Genomic DNA, 23,167 nt, shown 5'->3' on the forward strand with positions numbered 1-23,167 from the left:
ATCTCCAAAAGAAAGCTTGCACCCATTAACAATCACTGCCAGTTTTTCTTCTCCCTCAACTTTTAAATTGAATTATTTGGTTTTTTATTGTTGATTTGTAAGAGTCCTTTAGATACTTCTGATACAAATCATTTGTCAGATATATCACTTGCAAATATTTTATCACAATCTGCTGCTTATCTTTTTATTTCTTAAATAAGTCTTTTGGAGCACAAAAATCTTTTAATTTTGAAGTCAGAATTGCCATTTATTCCTCTATGGATTGTGCTGTAAGTGTCATATGTGAGAACTCTTTGCCTAAAACAAGATCACAAAGATTATGAAAATGCTTTGCCTTATGGAAAAAAACTATTATGCTATTCTTGTGGAGAAAATTGAATCTCATAGAGTTAACTAACTTCCTCAGGGTTTACAAATTAATAACTGAGCTCTTCCATTTTTAGAAAGACACTAATAGGCTCTTTTACCTTACATTTGCTTTAATAAATACTTATTAAATATTGAATATTTAAAATGAAGCCTCGTAAGGTAAACTTGTTATCTACATAGCTGCAATAGACAGAAGGTAAGCAGTGCAAACTACTAGTACATTTTCAACAGAAAGGAATGTTTTTCTATGAAACTTTGCAGAGCTATGTGACTGATTAATTCATATATGGCTAATAATAGGGGGGAAAGCATTTGATTTTGTTTAAAGAAATAGAGATCAACTAGGAAGTTTATAGATTACATGATGTTAGTGCATTGGTTTTTTTTAATTAACATTTTTTGCACTGTGTGATAATTTTGCAACAGTTTATTAGAAAAACTTTTAATAATGAAATAAACAACAGAAGTCATATAAAACTGGTATGCTGCATGTGAGGAAAAAAAAGAAGAAAAAATTCTGTTACTCATTTTCCTTTCTAGTCTCTGAAGTAGGCAGTAATACTAGTTTCTTCTTTTTGTAATTACAGAGAAAGCAAAGCAAAAACAGAAAACACAGCAACAGAAAAGCACAGTCAAATGTTTCTAATGGGCTCTTTTGGATTCTTAAAGAAATCTGCTGTTATAATAGTGATTTTCACTGTATCATAGTGGTTTTACATTAATAATATTTTTCTATATATATTCTACAATATTGAAATCTATTGAGATTTTATGGTGATAAATCAGCACTAAGAACGTTTGATAATAATATGATAGGAAAAAATAATATCAAAGATGTCATACATTTATACATTTATCATAAGTTTCCACCATTTTGAGAACCTCTGGAGCAGGTACATTCAGAGTATGATTCTTCACAACCCCTGGCACCTTGGTTTTATAATTTTCAGCAACCACCTGTGCCCTTACTTTCACTCACACTTTGTTTCCATCATTCTTCACAGTTTAGCATCTTTACCTGTCAGGCCTAAGCATTACGATGTGAATGAGTGTGATCCTCAAAGCGATTTACATTGTGCCACCAAACTATCTTTGGAGAAGTCTATATCTAGGTAATACTCTCCAATAGAAGGCTATGACATATAACATTAGAAAGCAAAAATGTAAGCCCTATCTACACAAATTATTCTAAGTTGGACCTTAGAAAAATCACTCCAAGGTTCAGTTTTCTCAACTGAAAAATGCAAATGAAAATAGCAGGTCATCCTTACCAGGAATGTTACATGCCTAAACAAAACCCTATGCAGTAGACCTCCCAGCTTGAAGTTGGATTGAAAGCACTCCTGAGATTCAGGCAGGTCTGTGCAAGGGGAGGATAGATTTCAGAGCCTATGGTAGACACAGCGAAAGGGACAATGGAACACAAGTCAAGGGTACATTGTCTCTGAATGGACAGAGAAGAGAGCAAGAAGTATGAGAGAGGTGTACCAGAGCAAAACAGAATGGAAGCTGAACTGGCGCTGCAGAGACAGCTCAAGGCTCACAGGGTCATGTGTACATGACACCATCTATATGTCTTTGAGTTTCTGCATAGTCCCTTTCAAACAACTCTCTTCTTGAGTTTCAATAGATCGTTTCTTAGTAGGCATCACTTTGCTATTTTATGCATCTGTCATTTACCATGAAAAATTCACTTCTTAAACTGATCTACTTCAGTTGCTTATAAAGTATCCCTTCAACCAATTGCTGCAGCTTAGTTACTGAGTTTTGGTGACATGTAATCCCAATAAACTGGAAAATTCTGAAAGAGATGGGAATACCAGACCACCTGACTTGCCTCTTGAGAAACCTGTATGCAGGTCAGGAAGCAACAGTTAGAACTGGACATGGAACAACAGACTGGTTCCAAATAGGAAAAGGAGTACGTCAAGGCTGTATATTGTCACCCTGCTTATTTAACTTCTATGAAGAGTACATCATGAGAAACGCTGGGCTGGAGGAAGCACAAGCTGGAATCAAGATTGCCAGGAGAAATATCAATAACCTCAGATATGCAGATGACACCACCCTTATGGCAGAAAGTGAAGAAGAACTAAAGGGCCTCTTGATGAAAGTGAAAGAGGAGAGTGAAAAAGTTGGCTTAAAGCTCAACATTCAGAAAACTAAGATCATGGCATTTGGTCCCATCACTTCATGGCAAATAGATGGGGTAACAGCAGAAACAGTGGCTGACTTTATTTTTCTGGGCTTCAAGATCACTGCAGATGGTGACTGCAGCCATGAAATTAAAAGACACTTACTTCTTGGAAGGAAAGTTATGACCAACCCGGACAGCATATTAAAAAGCAGAGACATTACTTTGTCAACAAAGGTCTGTCTAGTCAAGGCTATGGTTTTTCCAGTGGTCATGTATGGATGTGAGAGTTGGACTATAAAGAAAGCTGAACGCTGAAGAATTGATGCTTTTGAACTGTGGTGTTGGAGAAGACTCTTGAGAGTCCCTTGGACTGCAAGGAGATCCAACCAGTCCGTCCTAAAGGAGATCAGTCCTGAATATTCATTGGAAGGACTGATGCTGAAGCTGAAACTCCAATATTTTGGCCACCTGATGCGAAGAGCTGACTCATTTGAAAAGACCCTGATGCTGGGAAAGATTGAGGGCAGGAGAAGAAGGGGACGACAGAGGATGAGATGGTTGGATGGCATCGCCGACACAACGGACATGGGTTTGGGTGGATTCTGGAAGTTGGTGATGGACAGGGAGGCCTGGCGTGCTGCGTTTCATGGTGTCACAAAGAGTTGGACATGACTGAGCGACTGAACTGAACTGAACTGAATCCAACCTTTCTTGAATTGCACCTGGTCCTCTATATTTGTGGTCCAATCTAGTTTTATTTCAGCCTATGATACACACTGGAAACCGAGCTGGTTATAGGAACTATTTCTGCATGTTCCATCTTACTTTAAACATCGTAAATGAAAACAGTACATCAGTATGGATAAGGCCAGGGGCTTTACAATCAAATCTTGGTTTACATTCTGCCTCCATGACCCTTGGAAATATTAATAGTTGCTAATCCATAGGTCTGTGGTGAAAATGAAATAAAATGATGCCCGTAAAGTACTTGGCAGAGTGCCTAGTTCATAGGATCATTTAAAAACCGTTATGAGTAGTTAAGCACTATGGAAGGTCTAATTTCAACTGATTCCTCTGATCAAGTTTCTCAAAATATAATGTACTTCACTAAAAATAAATGAACGCACAAGCATATGTATCAGTTGAGGTCAGTCACTCAGTCATGTCCGACTCTTTTTGACCCCATGGACTGCAGCACACCAGGCTTCCCTGTCCATCACTAACACATGGAGCCCGCTCAAACTCATGCCCACTGAGTTGGTGATGCCATCCAACCTTCTCATCCTCTGTAGTCCCCTTCTCCTCCTGCCCTCAATCTTTCCCAGCATCAGGGTCCTTTCCAGTGAGTCAGTTCTTCGCATCAGGTGGCCAAAGTATTGGAGTTTCAGTTTCAGCATCAGTCCTTCCAATGAATATTCAGGACTGATTTCCTTTAGGATTGACTGGTTTGATCTCCTTGCAGTCCAATGGACTCTCAAGAGTCTTCTCCAACACCACAATTCAAAAGCATCAATTCTTCAGTGCTCAGCTTTCTTTATAGTCCAACTCTCACTTCCATACATGCTGCTGCTGCTGCTAAGTCGCTTCAGTCGTGTCCAACTCTGTGCGATCCCATAGATGGCAGCCCACCAGGCTCCCCCATCCCTGTGATTCTCCAGGCAAGAACACTTGAGTGGGTTGCCATTTCCTTTTCCAATGCATGAAAGTAAAAAGTGAAAGTGAAGTCACTCAGTCGTGTCCGACTCTTAGCGACCCGGTGGACTGCAGCCCACCAAGCCTCTCTGTCCATGGGATTTTCCAGGCAAGAGTACTGGAGTGGGTTGCCATTGCCTTCTCCAATCCATACATGACTACTGGAAAAACCCTAGCTTTGACTAGACAGACATTTGTTGTCAAAGTGATGTCTCTGCTTTTTAATATGCTGTCTAGGTTGGTCACAGCTTTTCTTCCAAGGAGCAAGCGTCTTTTAATTTCATGGCTGCAGTCACCATCTGACCACAACTGTGTGAACTGAGGAGGAACATATACATGTTAAACCACTGGATGCTCTACATAGTTGCATTATATTGATTTGCCTTAACCCAGTATACTCTAAGGTGGACACCTTAGGGTGTACTTTCTATGGAGAATATGTTGTTTCACTAATTCTAGTCTTTCCATTTCTTCTCCCAATCTTATCCTTTCCAACTTGTCAGCAAACTTACTTTATCAACCCTGCCTTCACGTATGTATATCCAAATTTCTTTTTATGGACTGCATTCCTTTCAATGTTTAAAAATTCTCAAGTATTACCCAAATGAAAAACAACATAACACCTCCCTTGCCCCAAACTCCTCACCCTAATTTCCCAACTCATTTTCAATGCATCAAATTCCTCTCCTTTAAAGTCCAGTTCCCTGAAATGAGTCCCCATAAGTGCTAGGCCGCCACATACATATGGGGCATAGGACATCAGCAAAGCAAAGGCACAAAATAACAAGGAGTCTATTACAGCATATTCACGCAGAGCTGTGCAATTAGATAATACACAAGAAAGCTGTTCCAACTCCAGAATTCATGCAAATTTTGTGTCATTTTGAAAAATACAATTGTGTTGAAAATAACCTTTAAGAGAGTGGGCTCTATTCTTACGCTTACAGGCACTGAAGGTCTTAATCTGATTTGTGCTGTTTTCCACATATTTCCTCTTCTTTCGTTTACTCACATCCCTTAATATTGCTTCTAACTCAAAATAAATCTACTGAAACTGTTTTTGCTAATATCACCATTGCCAGCCTTCTAACTAACTCAGTGGCCATGCTCCCTTAATTTCACAATATCTCTTCAGAATGTGGCAGTGTTGACCCCTTCTTCTTAAAATCTTCTATTGCCTTGACCTAACACTCTGTATTTCAGTTATACTGAAATTCTCGCTGGTCCCTGAAAGAGTTAGATACTCAGTCTTACTTCCTGCCCTTGGACTTTCACCATTGTGTTTCCAATGCACATCACAGTACCTGTCACAGAGTAATGGCAGGTACCCAGGGAAGATGGATGAACTCATTGTTGAGGGCCTGAATCTCATTATCCATGACACTGTAGCTTATATTACCCTGTTTGACTTCCATATCTCCACTGATTTTTCTGTCATAACTCATCTCCTCCCACCTCCCCAACCTGGTCTTTGCAATTTTCTTCTCTAGATTCTATGCCTCATTCTATTTTTAAAATGAAAATGTATATCGACATGCAAAAGTCAGATGTGGACACACTAACAATTACTAATCTGAAAAGGAAGCTAGAAAACAATCTCCATTACAATACCACCAAGAAGAATAAAATGTTTAAGAATAAATTTAACCAAGGAGGGAAAAAGACTTATTACAGTGATAACTACATTGCTGAAAGGAATTAAAGAAGACACATATAAATAGAAAGACAAGCCATGTTCATGGATTAGAAGACAATATTGTTAAAATGTCCATACTGCCAAAACGATCTACAGATTCAGTGCAATGCATCTTAAAAATCCTAAGGGTACTTTTTTTTTTGCCAAAATTAAAATAAAAAACCAATTCCAACATTCATATGGAACCACAAAGGACCTTGAATAGTCAAAACAATCTTGAGCAAAAATGGCAAAACTGAAGGCCTCATACTTCCTGATTTCAAAACATATTACAAAGATACAATCAAAACAGTATGGTACTGGTACAAAGGCATTAGAGACCAGTACCATAGAATAGAGACCCTAGGATAAACCCACATCTACTATCAACTGATCTTTGATAAGTGTGCCAGGAACACATAATTGGGATAAGAAATTCTTTCCAATAAATTATACCTGGTAAATTGAATATTCATATGCAAAAGAATGAAATTGGGCCTTCATCTAACACCATTCTCAAAAATCAACTCAAAATGCATTAAACAGTTAAACATAAGACCTGAAATTAGATAAACTAGACTATACTAAAACCAAAAGCTTCTGCACATCAAAAGAAGCAATCAATGGAGTGAAAAGGTAAATTATAGAATGGGAGAAAATACTTGCAAGCCATGTATCTGATAAGGGTTCATTTCCAAAATACATAAGGAACTCTTGCTACTTCATAGCAAAACAAAACAAATAAATAACCCAATTTTAAAAGAGTCAAAGGGCTTGAAAAGACTTTTCTCCAAAGAAGACACAAAAGTGGCCAGTAAGTATATTTAAAAAATATTTAACGTCAGTAACCATCAAGAAAATAAAAATCAAAACCAAAATGGCAATAGGAAATTAGAGCTGTGTTAAGGGTGGAAGGAAGAAGAAAACACCTATTTCATCGTGACCTGAATGTGAGTCGATTGGGTACTCGATACTGGTTTTTTTCTCTATGGCTTTTGACCTGCACCGAATGACGCTAGCCGTACTTTTAGAAGCCACCGCAGAGACTTAGAAAACAAACTTATGGGTACCAAAAGTAAAAGGTAGGGGGAGGGATAAATTAGGAGTTTCAGGTTAACATAAACAACCTACTATAGAAAAAATAATCAACAAGAACCTACAGTACAGCACAGGGCACTCTACTCAAAACTCTCTAATAGCCTATATGGGAAAAGAACCTGAAAAAGAATAGATATAAGTATGTAAGTGAATCACTCTGCCATACACTTGAAACTAATACAACATTGTAAATCAACTATACTTCAATATAAAATTAAAAAAATATTAAAGAAGCTACTACAGAGGAAAACTATAAAAATTCATCTTATATCTTACAAAACTGTATTAGAAATATTTCTGGAATATTAAGATACTGCTAATTTAGGAGGAAGGAAAATAATGTTAGCTTTATACTAATACAATATCATTATCCTATATCAATCAACTCCTTGACATAATGAACAGAAATGAACACTTAGTGGGAAAATTGTTAAAATGGTAAATTTATATTATGTATATTTTACCACAACAAAATAATTAAAACAAAAACTATTAACACAGAAACAGAAAACACAGTCAAATGTTTCTAATGGGAAAATGTTTTCCTGTTTCAGAATTTCAGACTCAGTGTGTGCTCCTTAGATCATTCTGCTTAAGCATGTGCATCGTATGGCACCCTGACCACCTCATGACTCTATCTGTCCACGGAGCCCTCTTGCTGGAGTACAGAGGGATGGATGCAGAACAATTAAGCTCCATCAGCTGCAGGGAGGCACCTGCTGGCCATTGGGGACTGACATCCACCACTGAAGCTGATCTTGCTCTATCTCTTCTCCATGTGAGGACAGCATGTCTCCATCCAGTGCTTGATTGCAGTATTTTTCCATGGAGACTCCAATACCAAGATGCAGTGGTCAGAAGTGCTCAGATTTCTACTCCTGATAATAGGCAACAGATGCCACTTTAATTCCAAAAGAATTAAAATCATTGTCTCTAAGAGATATGTGCACTCCCATGTTGATCACAGCATTATTTACCATAGCCAAGAGCCGGAAACAACCTAAATGTTAACAGATGAATGGTTGAAGAAAACTTTATACGCACACACACACACACACACACACACACACACACGCACACACATATATATGCACAATGGAATATTATTCAGTCATGACAAAAAGAATGAAATCCTGTCATATGCAATGACATGGATGAACCTGGAAGACATTATGTCAAGTGAAATAAATCAGCCGTAGAAAAACGAATACTGCAAGATTCTATTCAAGAGACCTCTTTAGAGGTCTCTAAAGTAGTCAAACTCTTAGAAACAGAAAATAAAATGGTGGGAAGGGGAAAACAGGAAGATGCTGTTTAACAAGTACAGAGTTTCAATCAGACAAGATGAAAAATATAAAAGGGCTGCATTTTCACTTTAAAAGGCAGAGACACACTATGATCTTTCTCTCTATCAGCCTCCACCTTTTTGATAACCTTGAATTTCTCTCTTCTTACATCGATGACTCAAGTTGCCTTCCATTATTCCATGGACTTTCCCATAATAATAATTACGTTCCCTCTACATGCTTGGACCTCATTGGTCCTTTCCCTCGTCCTCATAGATGTACAAGTCCCTCCTTCTTGAAAATGTTCAAGATGTTCATTTGATCTTATTCTTACCCCATTTATTTCCCTATTTCATGCTTTAGGTAACTACCAATCACTAAGAATGGGTGGATTTCATTTGTCATTTTCACTCCAGCAGTGATTATTCCTCAGTTCCTTAAAGTTTTGTTTATATTTCTGTATTTATACATAAACTATTCTCTTGAGTTACATTAACATCCCGCTCAACTGATCTCTTGCCACTGGCTTTTATTTATTCCTCTGATTGATCGCCGTGGTGTGCAACTCCTTGGTCTCAGAAATATGAAGCAATGACACGTCTTTTTTGTAGGAATAAATGAATAATAACTTGGATAAATAATCCACAATCAGATTCTAGAAATATGTCTCAAAATTCCCAAAAGGATTTAAAAGTATTAACAAAAGCACAGTTGCATGTAAATGAAAGCTCATTTAATGAACAGACTAATAATTTGAATGATAAAAGTGGATAAGTCAAGACAGGGAGACATGTTGCTGACACCCAAATTATGGCTGTGAATAAATACATCACAGAAACATGGGAAGCACCAGATGGATTTTAATACATCAGAAAGCTGGGCTGCCCATTAGCAGATGAAATCTGATTGGAAGACTGCAAGCAGCTTGCATGTGTTTGTGTATTTCTAATATCTGCCTGATAGAACAATCACTTAGGCAGCCAGCAGGAGGCAAAATAAGCCAGAAAAAAAAAATCCAGAGCTCATCAATATCAACTTTGCCAAATTTTTTAAAACAAGCATTATGTTTAGCTCTTTTAAGATAAGAAAAAGAGAGCATCCCAGAATAATATGTTTGGGTTTCATTTTTGGCTATGAGAAATATGAAATGGCTCATTTTTACAATGAAAAATTAATTTTTAAAATCATTGTTATAAAATGAGAATATATAACAAAGAATGAAGAACAATTAGATGTAGCATAACCTACTTCTGCTTCATCACATCTGTGATTGAGGCAACAACTAGTAGTCTTTAAAAAATGATTAAAGCATTGATAGGGAAGTACATCTGAGAAAATATCAAGCTCCCTATCCCCTATTAGTTCCAGTATTAAAAAAAATTTTTTTAATGTGCTTTCTCAAAATTTATCAAGTGGTCATTAATCAGCTACAAAAAGCATGAAGGGTTTGTTGACTTTGTTACAACAGTAAACTGAAGTGTCTAGGACCACCATCCCTTAGGATGAAAGTGGACCCTGTATCCATGGCTTTCATATCCTCAGATGCTGATGGCCAACTGTACTATGCCACTTTACACCAGGGACTTAAGCTTTAGCAGATTTGAGTATTCAGGAGTTTCTCCAATCGATCCCACACAGATACCCAAGGATGATGGTATTGCATTCCCCTATGAGGGAAAGAGTTGGAAACCAAAGCCTTATAAGATCGGTTCCAACCTTCTTTTTCTTTTTTTTTTATTTTATTTTATTTTTTTTTATTTTATAAATTTATTTATTTTAGTTGGGGGCTAATTACTTTACAATATTGTAATAGTTTTTGCCATACATTGACATGAATCAGCCATGGGTTTACATGAGTTCCCCTTCCTGGACCCCCCACCCACCTCCCTCCCCATCCCATCCCTCTGGGTCATCCCATTGCCCCAGCCCTGAGCCCTTGTCTCATGCATCGAACAAGGAATGGTGTCCAACCTTCTTTTTCATTTGAATAACTCCTCCTTCTTTCCACACAAACCACCTTCTCTGCTTTTACTAATCTGCTGCCCATTCTATTCCTAACTCTGCCTTGGCTTTTGTTGGTCTCATTTCCTGTCATTTCTTCCACTTAATTTCTGACTCATCCAAATTCTCCTTATTCTTCAACTCTCATAGCAGTTTCCCATCATTTATGAAACTTTCCCCTTAGTCTATGGAGAGGTCCTTTCCAATAGTCCACCTAGTCCTTAAAAAAAACACTACTTACCTCTTATTTTATCTTCTTGTTATCTGATGTGTGTGAAAATCCTAGAGTGTCTCTGTTCCTTCAATATTCTTTAAAGCTGGTTTTTGCCACCCATCTTATTTCAATTCTTTCTTGCATCCAGTAAATTATACGTATGCAAGAAGCACTCAGCATTCACTGAAAAATAAAAACAATGGACATGCAAATGAGTGAATGCGAGTTGAGCCTGTTATGTTGACTTTTCTCTAGAGACAGCAAATTAATATTTACTTCTACTTAGTTACTCATGAAAAGAAGAAATTTCAGAGAATGTGAGTAAGCAATTATAGCAAAAAAGAGGAAGAATAAATATGGACAACAATTTTCCATACATTTTAGGAAATGATGATGAAGTAAAGAGCCATCCATAGACTAAACAGACATAATATATAAATAAAAATAAAAAAGAAACCACATTTCCAAATATGTATCTTTTTTTCCCTTTGATTTGAAAAGCAAGTAATATTTAAAATAAAAATACTCTTTAAAATACATATATTTAAAGGTTTTTCACATCAGTCAGGGAAATAAATTTAACAAAGTATTGTAAGTGATAAGTATGTAATTCTAAGTCATTCAACTTCAACGGCCTCACAATTCCACCATCGCCAAGGAGTAAAGCAGATAGAACTCAGCCTCCACTCAAAATATATCTTAATATTACCATTAACTTGAATATAATTAGAATTACAATTAAACGTTGTATCATTTTTGAAAGGAAATGATTTGTTCATCAGGTTTTATAATGGCCTTTGGCATAGCAAGATGAAATTGGACCTAAAAATAAAATCTTAGTTAAATGAAAAGCTCAGATTAACCGACAATTTTCCTACTTCAGAATTTCCCTATGTATTTTTCTCCAATGACCTTTCTGATGACAAAGCCTGAAATGATAGTCAATTAAATTTATATCCCAAGGCACACTATAAATTTGTCAGAAACAAAAATTAGTGCACTGTGAAGTTCATGAAATCAGCTCCTGGTACCAGGGAGTGGAGGTAGAGAAGAGATGGCAGGTCAATCCTTGGTGGTCATGCTGACACTGATATAATGATGCTTGGATCTGCAGGATATGCATGAGGATGAAGGGCCAAGTAAGCCTTCAAAGCTCCCTAATAGCAAACATTTAATATCCCAATTTGTTTCAGTATCAGTTCAGTTCAGTCGCTCAGTCATGTCCCACTCTTTGCGACCCCATAGACTACATGCAGCACACCAGGCCTCCCTGTCCATCGCCAACAACTGGAGCTTACTCAAACTCATGTCCATTGAGTCGGTGATGCCATCCAACCATCTCATCCTCTGTCGTCCCCTTCTCCTCCTACCTTCAATCTTTCCCAGCATCAGGGTCTTTTCAAATAAGTCAGCTCTTCACATCAGGTGGCCAAAGTATTGGAGTTTCAGTTTCAGCATCAGTCCTTTCAATGAATATTCAGGAATGATTTCCTTTAGGATAGGCTGGTTGGATCTTGCAGTCCAAGGGACTCTCAAAAGTGTTTTCCAACACCACAGTTCAAAGGCATCAATTCTTCAGCTCTCAGCTTTCTTTATAGTGCAAGTCTCACATCCATACATGACTACTAGTCATAGCTTTGACTAGATGGACCTTCGTTGGCAAAGTAACATCTCTGCTTTTTAATATGCTGTCTAGGTTGGTCATGCTTTTCTTCCAAGGAGCAAGCATTTTTTAATCTCATGGCTGCAGTCACCATCTGGAGTGATTTTGGAGCCCCCAAAAATAAAGTCTGTCACTGTTTCCACTGTTTCCCCATCTGTTTGACATGAAGTGATGGGACCAGATGCCATGATCTTAGTTTTCTGAATGTTGAGTTTTAAGCCAAATTTTTCACTCTCTTCTTTCACTTTCATCAAGAGGTTCTTTAGTTCTTCTTCACTTTCTACCATAAGGGTGGTGTCATCTGCATATCTGAGGTTATTGATCTCTCATCCGGCAATCTTGATTCCAGCTTGTGCTTCATCCAGCCGAGCGTCTCTCATGATGTATTCTGCATATAAATTAAATAAGTAGGGTGACAATATACAGCCTTGAGGTATTCCTTTCCTGACTTGGAACCAATCTGTTGTTCCATGTCCAGTTCTAACTGTTGCTTCTTGATCTACATACAGATTTCACAGGAATCAGGTAAGATGGTCTGGTATTCCCATCTCTTTCAGAATTTTCCACAGTTTGTTGTGGTCCACACAGTCAAAGGCTTTGGCATAATCAATAAAGTAGATTTTTTCTGGAACTCTCTTGCTTTTTGGATGATCCAGTGTATGTTGGCAATTTAGTCTCTGGCTCCTCTGCCTTTTCTAAAACCAGCCTGAACATCTGGAAGTTCACAGTTCAGTACTGTTCAAGCCTGACTTGGAGAATTTTGACCATTAATTTGTGAGTGTGTGAGACGAGTGCAATTGTGTGGTAGTTTGAACATTCTTTGGCACTGCCTTTCTTCGAATGAAAACTGACCTTTTCCAGTCCTGTGGCCACTGCTGAGTTTTCCAAATTTGCTGACATATTGAGTGCAGCACTTTCACAGCATCATCTTTTAGGATTTGAAATATCTTAACTGGAATTCCGTCACCTCCACTAGCTTTGTTTGTAGTGGTGCTTCCTAAGGCCCACTTGACTTCGCATTCCAGGATGTCTGGCTCTAGGTTGACGATTACACCATCGTAATTATCTGTGTTGTGAAGATCTTTTTGTACAGTTCTTCTGTGTATTCTTGCCACCTTTTCTTAATATCTTCTGCTTCTGTTAGGTCCATACCATTTCTGTCCTTTACTGAGCCCATCTTTGCATGAAATATTCCCTTGGTATCTCTAATTTTTTTGAAGAGATCTCTAGACTTTCCCATTCTATTGTTTTCCTCTATTTCTTTGCATTGATCACCGAGGAAAGCTTTCTTATCTCTCCTTGCTATTCTTTGGAACTCTGCATTCAAGTGGGTATATCTTTCCTTTTCTCCATTGCTTTTGGCTTCTCTTCTTTTCCCAGCTATTTGTAAGGCTTCCTCAGACAATCATTGTGCCTTTCTGCATTTCTTTTCCTTGGGGATGGTCTTGATCCCTGCCTCTTGTACAATATCATGAACCTCCATCCATAGTTCTTCAGGCACTCTGTCTATCAGACCTAATCCCTTGAATCTATTTCTCACTTACACTGTATAATCATAAGGGATTTGATTTAGGTCATACCTGAATGGTCTAGTGATTTTCCCTACTTTCTTCAATTTAAGTCTGAATTTGCCAATAAGGAGTTCATGGTCTGTGCCACAGTCCGCTCCCGGTCTTGTTTTTGCTGACTGTATAGAACTTCTCCATCTTTGGCCGCAAAGAATATAATCAATCTGATTTCGGTATTGACCATCTGGTGATGTCCACATGTAGAGTCTTCTCTTGCGTTGTTGGAAGATGGTGTTTGCTATGACCAGTGCGTTCTCTTGGCAAAACTCTACTAGCCTTTGCCCTGCTTCATTCTGTACTCCAAGGCCAAATTTGCCTGTTACTCCAGGTGTTTCTTGACTTCCTACTTTTGCATTCCAGTCCCCTATGATGAAAAGGACATCTTTTTTGGTGTTAGCTCTAGAAGGCCTTGTAGGTCTTCATAGAACCATTCAATTCCAGCTTCCTCAGCATTCCTGGTAGGGGCGTAGACTTGGATTACTGTGATATTGAATGATTTGCCTTGGAAACAAACAGAGATCATTCTATCGTTTTTGAGATTGCTTCCAAGTAGCGCATTTTGCGTTCTTTTGTTGACTATGAGGGCTACTCCATTTCTTCTAAGGGATTCTTGCCCACAGTAGTAGATATAATGGTCATCTGAGTTAAATTCACCCATTCCAGTCCATTTTAGTTTGCCCATTCCTAAAATGTTGATGTTCGTTCTTGCCATCTCCTGTGTGACCACTGCTCACATGGAGAATGTGGCCCCTAGTCATGAGCTCTCAGGTTAACGTGTATATACCCTTCCCTTGATAATTTAGGTGAAGCACAGGCACTGACAAAAAGGCTCATCACCTTTTTGATGCAGATGATGAAAGAAAGGATAGAGGATCTCAGGGTTCCTTTTTTTTTTTATCTCAGATTATGACACCATTGTCTTACTCCTGGCCAGTTCAAGCTTTCATTTCAAGTGAACTGTTTTTCTTTTGTATTTTTTTCTCTCTCAATGAGTAAAATTATATAAAGTAAAGAAAAAAGTTTCAGTTTATTTAGACCCTTGTATCTCAAGTGATGTCTAATTATGCTCTCTGTTATGTAAACCAGGTTAGAGGCTCGAGTTCCTCATTATTTTTCAGCTATTTATGACAGCCATGGCTTCCCCGGTGGCTCAGTGGTAATGAATTCGCCTGCCAGTGCAGGAGACTCAAGAGACATAAGTTTGATCCCAGGGTCCCTGGCCTAGGAAATGGCAACCCACTCCAGTATTCTTGCCTGGAAAAATTCCATGGACAGGAGCCTGGCAGGCTACAGCCCATGGAGTTGCAAAGAGTCAGACAGTACTGAGTGACTGGCTGATGAGAACCATTGAATTATATATACTCTTTGAAGGACAGATGGGTACACATTCTTTGGGGAGACTGCTGTCAAGAGAAAGTTTGTTTTGACATTATATGAATCTTTACATTCCAGTATAGTTAAGGAACCCTATAATGGATGACCCATATCCCGCTATGCTCACCAACACTCTCTGTGCCCCAGGGCAACCCCATCTGTGAATTCTTAAGATAACAGATTAGCTCTAGACACAAATAGAACTGAAAACTATTCACCTCTAGGCCTGAAAAGATAGTTCTCAAAGGCAGGTACTTACTATTTTCTTACTTGCTGTGCTAAACACATATTCATTAGTAATTTCATATCACAAAGATTTTTAAAAGCAGATTCATTGACAGTAGGAAAACATTTTGAGGAATAAAATACCTTTAGAAACTCGAATTTCTCCTTTCTCTATTTTTTAAAGATGTGTCCCACATTTATGTCCAAAATATTTACTTCTTTTCCATTAACATTAAATATTTATCATGATATGAAAACATGACAGTGTATTAGAATGTCTAAGTTACATTTTAAAACCGTTAGAAAAAGCAAAAAGGTTGTGGTTGCTCTCTTTATGTAAGTGGAGATAGAAGAAAGCTCTTTAGAAATTACTAAACTGCTTCAAACTTAGTATTTTCAAATACGGCGATAGAGAGTTTGGTTTCAGTATGAAATCATGGTTCAATTCTGTTTCCTGAAGAAAATAATTGAGAGTTGTGGGAACTTTTCTTTCCATAATATCTTGACCCATTTAGAGAAACCCATCTGCTAGAATAACATGAATCTCTCTACAAGTCACTATCACAATTGAGTGAAAATATGACAAAGCAATCAGGATGATCCAATAAAACATGAAAGTTGATTTCTGGGATTCAATCAGAAGAGGATATAAAAATACTTGTTCAGGTGGGAACTAATTCATGTCTGACTCATTCTGCTCTCCAACAAGGTAATTATTTGATATCCTGTTATTGAGCATTCACTGTTTGCAAAGAACTACTAAGAAAACAAAGACTTAGCTTCGGTCTTTCTTCTCAGAATTTCACTTGGCGAGAAAGACTTTGATAGTGACCGCACAGTGTCAACTGTCATACTGTTATAACAAAGCTAGTACTTAATATAGAAATAGGGAAGAGAGACCAGTAGACTAGAAGGCTGGAGAAGGACCATAAAGAAACATGTGCTATCTTGGGAGTATTTAATTAATGTTGATAGATTGCTATTGAAAAAGATGAGCAAGAAAAAAAGACTTTTCAGAGAGAACTATATTATAAAAAGTAAGGTCAGAATGAGGGGCAAGAAATTTTGATTCTTGGCACATGTTTAACAGATTGAATAGGATAATGTGACCAACAGATATCTCTTTTGGAAAGATAATGTTGGCAGCAATTTAGAGTTATGATCTCCTGAATGACATGTGTATACTCTGGATGGAGATGGGTAGGGTTCAAGAAAATCAACTAGCATTGATTTATTTTTGATTCATATCTATCACTTCAAATGTGTTGCAATTTGAATGCACATGCTATTTCAGTACAATAGAACATCCCCATAAACTATAAACATATAATATATTTGTATGGGACATAAACCTTCCTTTGACTCTTCAGTTTCTGCCAAATACCTCAATCCTGATACTAAAAATAATATTAATGTTACCAGTGCCAATCACAGTCCTATTTGGTCTTAGTTGAGATCAGAGATAACTGATGTAAAACATGGCTTGGAACGGAATGGATGGAATCAGGTTGAGTTAGAGAAATGCTACTATTAATCTTGAGCTTTCATTGCTTTGGAGAAGTAGAACTTTAAGAAACGGTCAATAACTGTATATAATTAAATAGGTAGAGAAGTGTAGTCCTTGAGATGATCTCAGAGCTTAAACATGAATCAAATTGGTCTGATATGAATCAATAAACAAATTTCAAAAACAGGAAGGAAATCAAGGGAGAAAATATGAATCACTAAATTAAGACAATCAAGAAACAAATAATCCATATATTCTCTAATCTCTTCATCATAGTGATTTGCAGGACACAGTAAATTTAATTAGCTCAGTGAACAGCAGTATGTGTCCGTCCAAGGTCCAGAATCTTCTGCTCGAGTAACACAGCTGGATGAAGGCAGATAATTCTCAACGTAATACGTACTGCCAAAAGCTTTCACTTTTTCTCATCCTATTTAGTAATATACAGCTGGCAAACAGTAATTTTCTATTAGGAAATGGGGGTGGAATCAGAACTTACCCCAAGTTTACTGTAAGAATTAAATATTATTAATGTAAAACATTTAGGTGAGTTTACACTATATTGCTGGGCTTCCCAGGTGGCACTAGTGGTAAAAAAAAAAAGATGTAAGAGATGCAGGTTGGATCCCTGGGTGGGAAGATCCCTTGTAGGAGGGCATGGCAACCCACTCTTACTCTCTTTCCTGGAGAATCCTATGGACAGAGGAGCCTGGTGGGCTACAGTCCATAGGGTTGCAAAGTCGGACATGATTGAAACAACTTTAGCATGCATGCACACACTCACACAGAATATATTGCTAAGGCTCAATATATGTGAGCAATTGTTGTCATTAATTATTTACATCCAAACTATGTAGGTTGAAATCCTGGTTCTCCATTTGTTATTCTTTTTACCTAGGATAAGATGAATCTTTTCTAAAGTTCAATTTTCTCACTGCATAATGAACATAAATGTATAATTACTTAAAACTTGGAAATTAGGCAAAAAGATGACTTTATGCCATTTTACTGCCATACTTGGAGCACTTCTGTATGAGTCTCCACAAAACAATCACTACTAATTCTAAAGGGGTATTTGCTTTTGTCTTACTGTGTATTTATTATTAATTAGAGTCCAATTCTAGGAAGTTTCATATCAACTTGTAGAGTTTTGTCTGTTAAAGCTGCCAATGACTTTTGTCTAGTAGAAAAGATAGCCCACAAACTTAAGGCTGTATCGCCTTGTAGGACACTAAACTAATTTTATACTATTATTTGATGATCTTATGTCAGCATTTTTTTGTTTCTGTGCTTATATATACACTCTACCTTGAATTCTTTTTAACCAGCTTTAACATTTTGGTTTTTTCCCTCAATCACATACTAAAGGAAAATTTACATGTGCTTACTATATGTTTGTGTGAGTAATACAAAACATTTCATTATATAAACTTTACTATATAAAACATTTTATATTCTTTTTAATGGCTAGTATATATTGAGTACTAATTAAATGTTATATACAATTTTTAATTTGCTGGTTTCTAAAAACAGCAAAATGGGATGAGAAAAAGAATCATCCACATATTACAGATAAACTTGGTTTTGTGATCATCTGATAGCTCAGTTGGTAAAGAATCTGCCTGCACTGCAGGGACCCCTGTTTGATTCCTGGGTCAGGAGGATCTGCTGAAGAAGGGATAGGCTACCCACTACAGTATCCTTGGGCTTCCCTGGTGGCTCAGCTGCTAAAGAATCCACCTGCAATGCAGGAGACCTGGGTTCAATCCCCAGGTTGGAAAGATCCCTTGGAGAAGGGAAAGGCTACCCACTCCAGTATTCTGGCCTGGAGAATCCCATGGACTGTATAGTCCACGTGGTGGCAAAGAGTCAGACACAACTGAGCGACTTTCACTTTCACTTTGTGATCACCAGTCATTGATTGATTAAATGTCAAGGCTATGAGAAGTGTACTCTGTCCTAGGAATTATTACTCTCAATTACCTTCATTTTTGACTAAAGGAACTTAGTATATAATACTACAGATATAAATTATCCTTTTATCCACCCAAACTTCATGGTTAGCATTTAACATTTTCCTTCTTTAAGAGCCTTACTCTATGATTCATTATTTTCTCACTTGCTTTCTCTTTATTCAGTATTCTGTGCCTTAATTCAGGTTATACCATCAGCCATGAAGGTTTAAAATTTTGACGTTGTCTCAGGATCCACATCCCTAGATTTATAATTTTAAAAATCACAATGATTCACAGAATTCTCCAGTTTTTACCTCTACGAGAGGAAGACGGTATAAAATAATAATAGGATATCTAACTTCTGAGTCTTCTGCTGTTACAGTTTCTGACTGAACCTGATTCCCAATTGTCCCCAGTCTGGGGTGTACTCTGAACCAGTCACTTCTAATCTCATTAGGACTGGGTATCACTATTGTTATTGTTGTTGTTGGGTTTGGGCTGTTTGGAAGAAAGTTGAAATAAAAAGACAGTATATGCACCCTAAATGTATCTACACTAAATATTTGGTATTCACACTTTTTGCACTTTTTTATACTTGACTTTTTGCACCTTACAGATCAAACATAATTTGAAATTAAAATGACCGTAGCAATGAATAAAAACAAAAATTCAAAAATGTCTTCCTTAACCTCCAGTTGATTGTCTGGCATCCCCTATGCCCCCAAGATGAGCACATGTCACAAAACACCATGTTTGTGCCAACATTATATCCCCAAAAGAAGGATCTGATGGACTCACTCTCCTGCTCAACATCTTCACAAACACAGGATATCAAAAGACATAATCTGAATCTTTTGCTGCATCGAGTTGGATAGTACAGTTTGCCCTTAGTAACGCCTCTTGATATGTCCCTAAGAAAGCCTAAACATTCAAGCAATGCTAAGTGTTCCAGGGCACCACCTCTCTCATGACTACTTTTTCTCATCCCCTGTTTCATACCACCTCCCACCTTGAGGTGTTTTTCTAACAGTACTCTAGCGCTTCAGATAGTTTACCTTATATAATAGGCAGAATATGTCTTCCCCCACCAAAAAAGAGACACACATTGTGACCAGATCATCTTGTATGGAAAAGGGAACGTTCTAGATATCACTGTTAAGGGTCATGAGATGAGAGACCGTCCTGGATTATCAGGGGGTTGGGGGGAGCTGATGTAAACATGTTGTTGTTCAGTTGTTGCTAAGTTGTGTCCAACTCTTTTTCATACCCCACCAGACTCCTCTGTCCACAGGATTTCCCAAGGCAAGAATACCAGAGTGGGTTGCCAATTCCTTCTTCAGGGGATCCTCTCAACTCAGGGATGGAACCCACGTTTCCTGCATTTGCAGGCAGATTTTTTATCACTGAGCCACCAGGGAAGCCCCTGATGTAACCATAAGGTCATTATAAGGTGAGGCAGGAGGGTCAAAATTGGAGAATGAGATGTCATGACAAGCAGAGACAGATTTGAAGATATCGTGCTGCTGACTGTGAGGATGGAGAAAGGGGCCATGAGTGAGGGAGTGCAGGAGAATTCTAGAATCTAGAAATAGCAAGGAAACAGATGTCTCCCTAGAACCTCAGGAAGGAACAGAGTGCCAAGCAACCCACTTTACACTTCTAAATTCAAGAACTTCAAGATAGTAATAATAAGTCTGTGTAGCTTTAAATCATTAAGTTTGCAGCAATTTGTTACAGCAGAAACAAGAACGAATACATCTTGTATTGACCCGATTAAGTCTTACTCTCCATATGGGAAATTCCCAGATGATAGACTATGGCTTAGTCTATTTTGTTTTCCAAGGACTTCTTTAAAAACAATTAGATCTCAATTAATATTTATATAAGGGATGGCTCTTTTAGAGCAAACAATTTAATTAGTCTCCACTTGAACAGGATATTTATCCTGTTTAGATTAATCCTTTAGATTAACCCCACTTTGGTTAATCTAAAGGGACACCATTTAATAGTCTGAATAGTTTCTTATACTTTTTGTTAGGCCAAAATGATAACTAACAAATTGATCCCAGTTCTGGGTAATATGTGGCTTTATTTATGGGCCATGGCATTTATTTATGGGCTTTATTTATGGGCCATGGCATTTAGATACCAAATGGAAAAACAAAACTCCACATGCCTCTCTGTACCTTTTTTTTTTTTGCAGGAAATAAAACTGAGACATGTGTCCACAGTAAATCTAAATGTCTTCTATATTACTAGACTTAAAAAGGTTACATACATTAGATATTACATCACTGTTTGAAAGTACATTAGTGCTTTTGAAAACAGCTGCCTTCAATCTCCATTCTCATAAAAAGAACAACCACAGTCTGTGCTTTTTCTAATGGCTTTGAAATGTATGTTAACTTTGAAATTCTGATCCACACTAATGTTTGTGTATCATAATATAGAATATTAATGGAAAACATAAGTGGGGAAGTCTTTACAAATAGGGCAGAAGGAGAAACTTCGGTTTTTCGAGTGTTTTTGGTTTCAAGGTGCTTTCCCTTTGGCAATGAATATGCTTTTATAAAAGTTTCATGAGGTAAAATTATTAATAAATGTGTATATTTAGCATATAATATAAGAATAGAGTCATTGATTTAGAGAGACTTTCTAGATGAGAAAGGTTTTGAAGTTTGCATATAAAGCTGGCTTCTATGACTTCTCAGGATGGTCTGTCCTTCTGTACATGGAAAGTTGTGGGCACAGGTGACATAGGCTAAATGCTAGTGTGTTATCTAAACAGATCAAATACAAGGATGCCTGTGGCTTCAAAACTAACTTTACTCCAGCAACAGTTTCCTGAAATACTGGGCGCACATTTTTTCCTTATCTTCATCATCCTTTTTCTAACTGGGAATCCTCATCTGGTTTACAAAGCAGTGAAAATGGAAAATTCATTCTTATAGCAAAATGCAGCTTTCTCACTCAACATGCGCATGAAGTGTGTGGTAAGTCACTTCAGTCCTGTCCAACTTTTTGCGACCATTTGGACTCTAGCCCACCAGGCTCCTCTGTCCATGGGATTCTCCAGGCAAGAATACCAGAGTGGGTTGCCATGCCCTCTGCCAGGGGATCTTCCCGACCCAGAGATCTAACCCTTGTCTCTTACATTTCCTACATTGCAGGTGGGTTCTTTACCACTAGCTTCACTGGGGAAGCCCATCACTCAACATACATGAATGGAAATATACAGAGAGATGATATGACAGTGATTGGTTCCTCATCCTTTACCCACTTGGGCAAGGTAAATATGAAGAGAAATCTGATCCTTGAAATGAAAGGATGAACTGTCCAGCAGTAGGTACCTAAGGACAATTTCAGCAGAAGTGTCATTAACACTGCCCTGCATTTTGCCTACATAAAGAGGCAGTAAGAATTTTTAAATGGCTGTTTCTTACCTGAACCAGTAGAGAGAGGACATATACATGCAAACTGTGGGCAGTTAGTGTCTAGAAATTGGGCTAAGGGCTGCATTTGACTTTCTCGAGGCTGAAGAAAATTAAGGGTTTATAAAAACAAGACACGATGCTGGAGATTGGTGGCTATCTCGAGCCTCTGCCCTGCTGCAGAGCTGGGCAGCGTAACCTCAGGCTCTGTGTGACTAACAAGGTCCCCCCTAGGCCCACCTGCTGGTCACAAGGAGTATGATGCATTTGTTTTGTGTTCGACAAGTTCACAATTTACCTTGGGATGTAAACTGAATGGAGAAAACTCAAAGCTTTTGTACATGGAAAGGGTTTCTAGGCAAAATACTAGAAGGAAATTCTGAGCCATGAAAATTGCCTGTTGATCCAAGACAAATGGTTTCATAGAACCAATCACAGCCTGGAAGTATTAAAATATCTGCTCTCTCTCTCTATATATACATAGGCTGTGCTTAGTCACTCAGTCACCTCCAGCTCTGCAACCCGATGGACCGTAGCCTGCCAGGCTCCTCTGTCCATGGAATTTTCCAGACTTGGAGTGGGTTGCCATTCCCTTCTCCAGGGGATCTTCCCTGGAGATGCACCCAGGGATTGAACCTGTGTCTCTTGCATCTCCTGCATTAGCAGGCAGATTCTTTACCACTTGCACCCCTGGAGGCACATATATATATAATTACATATATATGTATAGTTAATTACATCATTCATTCTACAATTTAAACATTTAAATTTTTTTAATTTTACTTATTTGGCTAGGTCTTAGTTGCTACATGCAGAATCTATTGCTATGGGAGCTTCCTGCATTGGAAGTTCAGAGTCCTAACCACTGGACCACAAGGCAGGTCCCTATTTTATTTTTTTAACTAAAATAAAATACTTTTAGAAAGTTAAAGATGTATAGTAGGTGGGGGAAAAGGGGAAGGGAATAAAAGA

The sequence above is a fragment of the Giraffa tippelskirchi genome, chromosome 7 (genome assembly GCF_054371585.1).
Source record: "Giraffa tippelskirchi isolate mGirTip1 chromosome 7, T2T-mGirTip1v1.2.pri, whole genome shotgun sequence".
Taxonomy (NCBI): Eukaryota; Metazoa; Chordata; class Mammalia; order Artiodactyla; family Giraffidae; genus Giraffa; species Giraffa tippelskirchi.